This window comes from Peromyscus leucopus, chromosome 3, assembly GCF_004664715.2.
Source record: "Peromyscus leucopus breed LL Stock chromosome 3, UCI_PerLeu_2.1, whole genome shotgun sequence".
In the NCBI taxonomy this organism is placed as follows: Eukaryota; Metazoa; Chordata; class Mammalia; order Rodentia; family Cricetidae; genus Peromyscus; species Peromyscus leucopus.
Window position 1 is genome coordinate 88,948,542 of NC_051065.1, and position 11,095 is coordinate 88,959,636.

The window sequence follows — 11,095 nt, forward strand, 5'->3', positions numbered from 1 at the left end:
AGGGTTTCTCTGTGTAACAGCCCTAGCTGTCCTGAAACTCACTCTGTGGACCAAGCTGGCCTCGAACTCACAGAGATCCACCTGCTTCTGCCTCCCGAGTGCTGGGATTGAAGGTGTGTGCCACCACCGCCTGGCTTGGAGAAGGTGTTCTTGAGATACGGGAAAACGCAGGGGCATTGAGATGTAGCTCAGCTTGTAGAGTGCTTGTCTACCACGCATGAAGCTCTGGGTTTGATTCCCAGCATCATATAAAATCAGGCCTATAAATTCAAGGTTTTCTTAGCTACATAATGAGTTTCAGGCCAGCCAGGGCTACATGAGACCCTGCCTCAAAAACAAACAAACCAACAAACCCGTAAGAAGACAGGGTGAGGCATGTAGTCCACAGCTATCATTGGCACTTGGCAGTGGTAGAGGCAGGAGATTCGGGAAATCCAGGCCAACCTTGGCTACATAGAATGTTGAAGTCAGCCAGAGCTACATAAGAATGTCTCAACTCGCCAGGTGGTGGCGGCGCATGCCTTTAATCCCAGCACTTGGGAGGCAGAGCCAGGCGGATCTCTGAGTTCGAGGTCAGCCTGGACTACTAAGTGAGTTCCAGGAAAAGGCGCAAAGCTACACAGAGAAACCCTGTCTCGAAAAACCAAAAAAAAAAAAAAAAAAAAAAGAATGTCTCAACTCACCAGACAGGGGTGACACACGCCTTTAATCCCAGCACCCGGGAAGCAGAGGCAGGCGGATCTCTGTGAGTTCGTGGCCAGCTGGGTCTACAAAGAGAGTTCCAGGCCAGCCAGCACTGTTAAACAGAGAAACCCTGTCTTGGAGAAAGAAAAAAAAAAAAGTCTCAACTCTCCTGCCCCTTCCCCTAAAGGAGAGAAAAGGAGGAAGCCTCTTGTTTACACACATCACACTTTAAAAATGTTGGAGGGACTAGGACATGGCTTAGTGCTTAAGAGCACACACTGTTCTTCCGGAGGACCTGAGATGGAGTCCAGGTACCCATGCCAGGCAGCCAGTAACTGCCTGTTACTCCAGCTCCAGGGGTATCTAAGACCTCAGGCTTCGGCAGGTCCATACTTGAGTGTGTACACACACACACACACACACACACACACACACACACTTTAAAATAATACAAATAGATCTTTTTTAAAAATCTTGGGCCAGTGAGTAAAGGTGCTTGCCTGATGATCCAAGTCGGGTTCCCAGGACCCATGGGGGAGGAGGAGAAAACTGACTTCAGCAAGCAGTGCTCTGACTTCCACATGCGTGCTGTGACACTGTGACACACATACAGTCGCACACATGCGACACACACAAACGTATATGAGCATGTTTTAATCTTAAAAAAAAAAAAAAAAAAAAAAAGGACCTGTCTCTTTTCAAATGAATGACACCCCCCCCCCCCCCCCCCCCCCCCCCCCCCCCCAGAGTCCAGACCTCCCCCTCCACTTCAATGCTTTTTCTGGGGCTAGTCATACTTAAAACATGACGCTTTTTGTTTGGTTTTCTTGGTTTGGGATGTGAGTATGTATGTGTGTGTGTGTGTGTGTGTGTGTGTGTGTGTGTGTGTGTGTGTGTTTGAGACAAAGTCTCATGTAGCCCAGGCTGGCACCAATCTTTCTTTCGACTTTGCCTCCCAAAGTGCTGGAATTCCAAGGGAGTACCACCACACTCGCCCACAGCTTCTGCTCAGACAGGAAATGGCCCAGGATTCAGGAAGCCTGGGTGAGGCTGCGGGTGGTGGTCCAAGTCGCCTCACCTGGGCCTTCCCTCTGGCTAGCCTTTCCCTGGACAGCCTCTCTTTGTCCTCTCTTCCTGCAGGCCACAGCTTAGAAGAACTTTCCTCAGCAGCCCCCAAGCCCTGCCCTCAATGCTTCCATGGCAATTAAGCTCACAGGCTTGTTCCAGAGCTAGACTGTACCGCCTCCAGGGTGCTGTAAGCTCTAAAAACGGCAGCCCTGGTTTCTGTAGAGTTCACAGCCAAACCCCGGCACCTGGCTCCCGGCTCGGCACAGCTAGCTCCTACTCACTCTGTGGAAAGCCCTGGTCTCTCTGAAAGGCCCATACCTTGCTCCTCTCCTGCCCATCACCAAGCACTAGGCCTCACGGGAAGGCACCGAGTCCTGTCTGCCATTCTGTATCTGTGGGCAACAGTTCCCTTGGCAAACACGGAGAACTGAAGACTGTCTTTCTGGATAGCTTTAACCAACCTCTCTCACTCCGCCGGACCTTCCCCCACCCCCACCCCAACCCCGTTTATCTTCCAGAGGGGGCTAATATTCTCCCTACTGCACTTTCAGCACTGCCAGCTCCCCCCCACCCCAAACACACACCACACACTCCGATTGTCCCACAGGTATTATATGACCCTGTTTAGGAATCTGCAGTTCAGAACCTGTCAGCCGATCATCTTGTCCCGGACTTCTTGTTCCCTCTCTTCTAGGTCCTACCATAGGGGAGAGGAATCCCAAAACTACACTGGCCGGACTTTCTTCCTTCCCTTAGGAGACCCCACACATGGTGGGTCAAGGTGCTTTCCCAACCCACACCCTTCCGCCACAAGTGTTGAGGGCCCTGAAATCTCCTGCCTACCTTTTACTAAAGGAAAAACGGAGACCAGAGAACAGGGATGCTCGGCCTTAGGCCTAGGCCCACTGTCCCCTTGCTTGTGTCCCCGCGCGGCCATAGGCATTAGAGGATTGTTCCTCGGGAGAGGGCGACTCCTGGTGGGGATGAAAAGAACGACAGCCTGTAGCTCAATTCACAGGACCCAGAGGCTGACGGAGGAAGTAGGTCATCAGAACCTGCGGCCTTAATAATCAAGAATGTACATAGAGGAAAGTCCCTTAGCAGGGGAAATCTCTCTCCTCAAACCTTGTCCTCAGTCATGCTCCCCATGATGACTTAATAACACTGCCCCGTGGTTTTAATTGAACCCTAAAGAATGGATCTTCAGGAAACAAACACAGTCATTATCAAATGGTTTTTGGCACCTGGCAAGCCACACAAGCTTTTACGATTCAGGAATCAGGTGCTGAGCCCTATCAGAATGCAGAAGCTTGCATTCTAATAAGACTTCTAGGTCACCACGACCTCAGGGTCCCAAGCGAGCGCCGGGCCGTGCTTCCACAGTAGCCCGCTAGGCGGCGCTCCAGCCCAAAGTCGTCCCTTCCGGGAGTCCAGATCTGTTTCTTACTCTGAAATACAGCTCCCCAGAAATGCCTTCTTGCACCAAATGATAAATGTGTGCCTCCAAGCCTAAAGAAAATATTTCTCTAGCCAAACATGGTGGTGCCCAACCGTAATCCCAGCACTTGGGAGACGGAGATGAGTTCAATGGTCTAGTTTTAATTGGTTTGGGGGTTTTGTTTTGTTTTGTTGGGTTTTTCAAGACAGGGTTTCTCTGTGTAACAGCTCTGACTGTCCTGGAACTTGCTTTGTAGACTAGACTGGCCTCGAACTCACAGAGATCCACCCGCCTCTGCCTCCCTGGGATTAAAGGCATGCGCCACCACTTGGGCTAGTTTTTTTTTTTTTTTTTTTTTTTTTTTATTTGAGTCTGACTTATCACTCCCAAGCTGGAGCTGCAGGCCTCCCTCCACCTCTGCCCCCACCCCAGCTCCTGTTCCTTCTTCCTTCTCCTCTTTCCAACAGTCTCTTAGCCCAAGGAGGCCTTGAGTTCAAGATCCTCCTGCCTCAGCTTCCTGAGTGCTGAAATTGCAGGCATGTACCACCACACCTGGCTGAATTTATAACGTAATGAAATTTGTTCTTTTCTTATGAATTTATAATTTCAAAATGAAGAAAATACATAAAATGGAGAGAAGATAGACTATGCTAGTCAAATAATGGATGCTTGGGTTCCTTTTATTTTTGGACAGGGTTTCGTGTCAGGCTGGCCTTGAACTCACTATATTATCAAAAAGGTGACCTTGAATCTCCTGATTCTTCTGCCTTCAACTCCCCAAGTTTTAGGATGATAGCCATGTACCACCATGCCTGGTTTGTGGTTCTTTTTTTTTTTTTTTTTTTTTAAGTTTTTATGTTCCCTTATAGCTTTAAAACTTTTTATAAGTGTTTGAGATGGCTGAGTGGACAAAGGTATTTGTCCCCAAGCCTGATGGCCTGAGTTTGATTCCCTGGACCCACATGGCTGAAGGAGGATTAATTCCTATAGATGTCCTCTGACCTCTACATAGACAGGTCTCACACACACACACACACACACACACACACACACACACACACACGCACACGCACACGCACACGGGAAATGACTTAGTGGGTACAGCACTTGCTGCACAAGTATGAAGGCCTGAGTTTGAATCCCCCAAAATTCATATAAAACTGGATGTGGTTAGACATGCCTTACATACATACCTTTAGTCCCAACACTTGGGAGGCAGAGGCAGAGGCAGACAGATGTCTATGAGTTTGAGGCCAAATGGTCTATATAGTTCCAGACAGCCAGGGCGACAAGAGAGACTGGGAAAAAAAGAAGAAAAAAAAAGCTGGGTGTGGTAGCACAGGTGAGTAATTCTACTGTTTCTATGGCAAGGCAGGAGGCAGAGACAAGGAGAATTTGGAAGCATGATCCGGCTAGCCCGGCCTAGGCAAGGCTGAAGAGAGGTCAGCCTGAATTACACGAAGTTCAGGCTACCCCGGCCCGCAGAGTGAGAGCCTGTCTAAAGAAACAACAAAGAAGGTGAACTATATACACACTTCAATGATAAAAACCAAGTGATGAAAAAGTGTAAAAACCCTAAAGGAATGCTTTTAAGATGTTTTATTCTGCAGCATGCGTAGTCAGTGAGAGGTGGTGTGCCGGTGCCCACGGGGGCCAGAAGAGGGCGCAATCACTCAGGAGCCGGAGTTACAGGACACTGAGTGTCCAACATGGCTGCTCAGAAACAAACTCAGGTCCTCCAAGCCATCTCTCCAGCCCCACTGAAGGAATTCTTTATGTCCTGAGCATTTTATTTTGATAATGCTTTTGATTTAATCTGGGGTACCTTTAGAAGGCTGCTTCGTGTTTCTTCATAATCTTGCAAGAATTTAGAACTATGATTTCTGCTTGGTTCTCCCTCTCCCCTTCCACCCTCTGTGTGGTAGTGGGGATTGAATCTGGGGTTTCACACATGCAGGTGAGCACTCTGACCCTGAGCTACAACCCATCTGTCAGTTCTCAAACCCAGGACAAATGGATTTCTCCCTCGTATCTACAGTAAACCTTCTCCTCCACCATACCTAGGAACGGCATGTCCTTTCTTTTCAGTTCCTTTTTTTTCTTTTTCTTTTTCTTTTCAGTTCTCTTTTTCATCCACCATCCTCTTTGCATGTCTGACTTTGAGACAGGGTTTCACAATGTTCCAGGCAGGCCTTAAACTTGCAATCTTCTTGCCTTGGCCTTCTGAGAAACTGGGATTACAGGCCTGACTGACTGAAACATTTCTGTGACAGCCCAAAATAAAACAACTACAATAACCCGCCCCCAACAAAAAATTAGTAATAAAAATAAATTCCAACAGTGGGAGAATAGGCTTTTCAAAGCTAGGGACTGGAGCAATGGCTGTCCCCAAACTTTTATATCATTTACCTCTAACCTCTAGTGGCAAAAGTCCATTTAACATGATGGCTTTTTGTTTTGCTTTGCCTTTTGTGGGCGGGGGGGGTAGGGGGTGCGGGGTGGGGGGGGAGGGTAGAGGACACGATAACAGTCTCATCATGTAGTCCAAGCTGGACCTGAACTCAGGACCCTTCTGCTTCAGCTTCCCAAATGTTGATTGTCTTAACAAAAAGACTCAGAACTCTAAGAAGTCTCTGAGAAATTTCCAGGCCTAGATGGACATGCATGGAGACCACCAGGACCCAGCAATACGAATTTCACCTTGCTACTGGAGAATGTGGGCAATCTACTCTGAGTTCTTCCTGGAGTCGTTTCTAATTGCTTCACGACAGCTGGAGTACTTCCAGGAAGTAGCTGCTCTCACCCTAGCAGCAGAAGAGTGAGATCTTTCTCAACAGGGTCACGGCCACACCTTCAGAGCCTGTGTGACTTCTGGATCTACACTGACCATCAGGCATGTAGCTGTACAGGAAGTGTAAAAACTGAAAACGGGGTCGGAGACAGATAGTCCAGGTGTTCCTGGCCACTGCGGTGTCTCTGCTCCCAGTACAGGTGTAACCTGAGTCCCCACTGGGGAGCCAGAAATCAGCTGAGAAGAGACTCCAGGAGAGAGCAGCCCCAGGCGGAGGTGGAGGAAGTGGGGGCCTCAGCTCCGCTCATCCCGTCTAGCTCGGTTTGCACTTGAAGGGTCTGGGTAAGTCCCTTCTCCAGCATCTCAGAGGCTCTTTGGGGCAACCTGGGAAGTTGGGGCAAGAGCTGTGACACATGGGTTGTGGGCAGAGGCCTTGGAGAGAGGGGATGCTTACGAGCGTCTTGGTTATTGCCCCCATAGTAGCCTCTCATCCTGATGCCCAGGGTCAGGACCTCAGATCCCTGGGACCTACATTTAGGAGACAAGGAGGACCCAGGTCTTTCCTGGGTCTCTCCAGAGACTTGCAATTCATACAAGGGCGCTCACAAGCTCCGAGCCGCTGCAGGGTCCGGGCTGACCCTCCTCCCTCCTGTATAGGGAGTTAGCCTGGGCAATGCAGTCAGAGCCAAGGAGGCGCACTGTGTGCCTATCGGCCCTCGCCAGCACCCATCACGGCTGCACCAACAGTCTGTAGTTCGGCCCTTCCCGAAAGGATCGCCACCACACCTGCCGACTCTACTTCCGGAGGAAAACACCGACTCTAGGCCCCACCCAGCATCCCGTTACCTGCTGGGATTTGTAGTTGGTGGCGGCGTCGGGGCGGGCGCATGTGCGTGAGCGTGTAGTGTGTTTGACTTCACCCGAGGGGGCCCTCGACCTGGGTTTGGTTGAGGCAGCATAGGTCCGGCCCTGCAGCCCACTGCCTGCTGGGACTTGTAGTTTGCAGCCTTTTCCCCTGGGCAACGGTGGGGCCTTCCTGTTTGTGATCCTGGGCAAACTAAAGGACCAGACTGTAGGTGGGAGAAGCTGTAGGAGGGGCATTCTCTGGCAGGGTCCATCCCTTCTCCAGTGAGGCTTATCCTGGAGATACACTGCCTAGCAAAAATGAATTAGGCCAAGGGTCCTGTGTCTTTTCTCTTCTGCGATAATGGTATCCCGAAATAATGAACAATCCTGCCCAGGACTGGTTGTATATACAAGTTCATTATCTTTTAAGATTCATTGATAAATATTAATTTCCATGAATTTGCTAACTACTTCACCAAGGAAGGCTTTAATCACCAAGAAATTGGCGAGACACACATTGCTCTTGAAGAACCAGTCTGCCTCCGTCTTAAGGAGGCTTAAAAGCCATCTTATAATAAAGACAAACTAGGTTCATTCCTGTTTATGATTAAACCTCTGTCTCTCAAGGATTGGGCTGTGCCCCACCTGTGAGCTTAACTAGAAATGGTTCTGTACTGCCTGTTCCAGGAAATGGCAATCATGGCTTTGTTTCAAAAAGTTAATAACCATCTTGCAACCCTACCTTTGTTTCTAGAGGGTTGTTATGGCTACCTTGTTATGATTGACTCTCTGTTGTTAGGACCACCTTGTAATCATGTCTTCATTTCAGGAGGTCGTTATGACTAACTTATGTTCTGCTCCTATAACCCCACCTATTTTGCTGGCCAAATCCCCCATTTGGAAACTCCCTACCCCTGAGCTATAAAGACCTTGTCTTCCTCAGGTCCAATGCTCAGGTCCAATGCTCTTGAACCCTGCCTTAGGGGGAGGCAGCCTGTGTACATGAATAAAAAAGCTTTAATTAATTGCTTACTTTGATTAATTTGGCCATGGTAATTTGGGTTGGTGGTCTTTCTCCTCCCATCTTTGGGATTAATACTCGTGTATGCAAACACATTTGTGTGTGTGTGTGTGTGTGTGTGTGTGTGTGTTGTATGCATTGTTGAAGACCATATTAATGTCATTTTCTTCTTCTTCTTCTTCTTCTTCTTCTTCTTCTTCTTCTTCTTCTTCTTCTTCTTCTCCTTCTCCCTCTCCCTCTCCCTCTCCCTCTCCCTCTCCCTCTCCCTCTCCTTCTCCTTCTCCTTCTCCTTCTTTGTTTATCTACCTTTCCAGGTAGGATTTCTTATTGAAATGAGCTCATCAGTTCACTAGACTTTTGTCTTCTCCCCAAGCACTGGGATGTAGGCACTCACTGGCACCAGCTTTTTATTTGATTGCTGGGGATTGAGATCGGTTCATCATGTTCGTGCAGTAAGCTCTTTATGGAATAAACCATCTCCCTAGTCCCCACAGTTTGCTTTGAGGACCAAATAAGTGGATTTGTGTGGGGTTGAGGATATTTAATAAAGTGTAAAGCACAGGGTATGTGAGGTGTTCACACCCACATCAGAGCGTGGTATGTATATAGCTTGATGCTGGTAAGGGTCCTAGGTTGCCAGGTACAATGTTTGGCAGAGGGGTACTTATTATCTGCAGGTAAGGGTCTCTGGCTTCCAAGTACATTGTGAGAGAAGAGGGGTGTGCACATAGCCCAAACAATGAGGAGTCCTAATTCGCTAAATTATTCCCTATGCTTGTCTACCTCATTCGCAGCAATGGGGTTACAAGGTGCCATATCTGAACGCTTTTAAAACATGGGTTCTGCCCAGTCGGTGGTGGCACGCGCCTTTAATTCCAGCACTCAGGAGGCAGAGGCAGGCAGATCTCTGTGAGTTGGAAGCCAGCCTGGTCTACAGAGCGAGTTCCAGGACAGCCAGGGCTACACAGAGAAACCCTGTCTCAAAAACAACAACAAAACCCAAACCACTCCCTCCTCAAAAAACAACCAACCAAACAAAGGCGGGGTCCGAGATGCAACTCAGGTCCTCCTGCTTCCAAAGCAAGTGTTTTCTTGACTGAGGCATCTCTCCAGCCCCATCTGGGGGGAGAGTTCATATTAGAGTTGTTAGATACTGCAGTCTTCCCTGTCAGGCCCTCAGTGAGGAAAGACAGTCCACACTGTACCTCTGGATTGGAGTCGGGAGAGCATCTGTCTACTAAGCTAGGCCTTCATGTCACCGATGAGGAAGAAAGGCTCAGAGAGGGCCACATGTCAGGCTGGGCGTGGTGGCTCCTGTTTGTAATCCTAGCACTTGGGAGGCTGCGGCAGGAGGATTGCTGTGAGTCTGAGGTCTGTCTGGGCTACAGTAACAGTCCTTGTTTCAAAAGATCAAACAAGGCAAAAGGGGGCTGGAGGGATGCTCAGCGGTTAAGAACACCAGCTGCTCTTGCAGAGGACCCGGGTTTGAGTCCCAGCACCCATGGCAGCTCACAACTGTCTGTAACTCCAATCCTTGGGGACCTGATGCCCTCTTCTGGCCTCTGCAGGCACTGGGTACACATGTGGTGCACAGATATATGAATATATAAAACACTTATACACATAAAATACAAATTAAAAAAGGAATCTGGAGTGGTGGTACCTAGCTGCAATCCCAACACTTGGGAGGTCGAGGTAGAAGCATCAAGAGTTCAAGGTCGTTCTCAGCTACATAGAGAGTTCAAGGCCAACCTGGGTTATAGGACCCTCTGCTTCAAACATGACAGAAACAGGGGAGTGTGCCCGGGTAAAATGCTTGTTGTACAAACGTGAAAGCATGATTTCGATCCTAGCAGTCACGTAACAGCAGGCTTAGCAGCCCATGTTTGTAACTCCAGAGCTGTGGGAAGAGGTGGAGACAGCTGTTCCTAGCGGTTTACTGGCCAGCCAGTCTAGCTGAAACCGAGCTCCAGGTTCTATAAGATACCGCTGTCTCACAGTACGCTGGCTCAAAAATTAAGGGAGAGACTGGAGAGATGCTCCGTGAGACTGGAGAGATGCTCCGTGGGTAGGAGCATTTGTTACTCCGCAGAGGACCTGGGTTCAGTGTCCAGCACCCACATCTTGGTTCATAGCTTCTGTAACTCCAGTTCTAGGGGATCTGATGTCCTCTTCTGACCTCCTCAGGTACCATGTATGTCTGTGCATACATACAGGCAAAACACTCATACACATAAAATAAATAAAATCTAATTTTGAAAAATAAATAAGTTACAGAGTAATAGAAGATACCTGACATTGACCTTTGGCCTCCATACACACAAGCCCACACACCTGCACATCCATGAACATGTATACATGTATAACATACACATAAACACATATACACACAAAGTAAAAATCAAAACATATTCTCCCAAAATATCTAGAGAAGAGACTGTCATCCCAGCACTCAGGAGGCTGAGCCAGGTGGATCTCTGTGAGTTCCAGGCCAGCCTGGTCTACAGAGTGAGATCAAGGACAGGCACCAAAACTACCCAGAGAAACCCTGTCTCGAAAAAACAAACAACAACAACAAAATTCCCTTGTTCAGAGAAAAAAAGAAAAAAAAAAAAAGACCCAACAACAACAAATTAACGCACAAAACAGATCCTAACATGGCTCAGGGTCCAGGTCTCCTAGGTGGAAGTGTCAGGGTTTCTGTCCTTGCTTTACGAGGGAGCAGGCTGTCCCAATGCTTATCAGGTGGGGCAGTTCTGCAACCACGGGAGTTTTGATTTCATCTGTTAAGACATTCAGTAAACTTTGCTTTTTTGAGTGTTGGTCCTGCTTAGCATGGACCCGCCAGAGATGCCTGGTGATGCATGGTGATGCCAGCCTGTAGCCCCAGGATTCTGGAGGTGAGGCAGGAAGATCAGAAGTTCAAGGTCATCTACCGATGCATTGGGAGTCTGGGTCAGCCTGAGCTGTATAGGAATTTGTCTCAGAATTTGTAATTTTTTTCAGTGTTATTACTTCCTGAGTGCTATGCTGGGTGCTGACGTTACAGAGGAGACTTGACGTGGTTCCTGGTCCACGTGTGCAAACCGTGCGGTTGGTGAGGGAGGCACACACACAAAAAACCGGCCACAGTGACAGAACCTTCGGTGGTGAATGAGTTTGACGTTTTGGCAGGGATGTGGGTTACATGGGTGTTGCATCTGTCAAAATTAGAAAACTTAAGTGGCGTGTGCCTGTAACTGCAGCC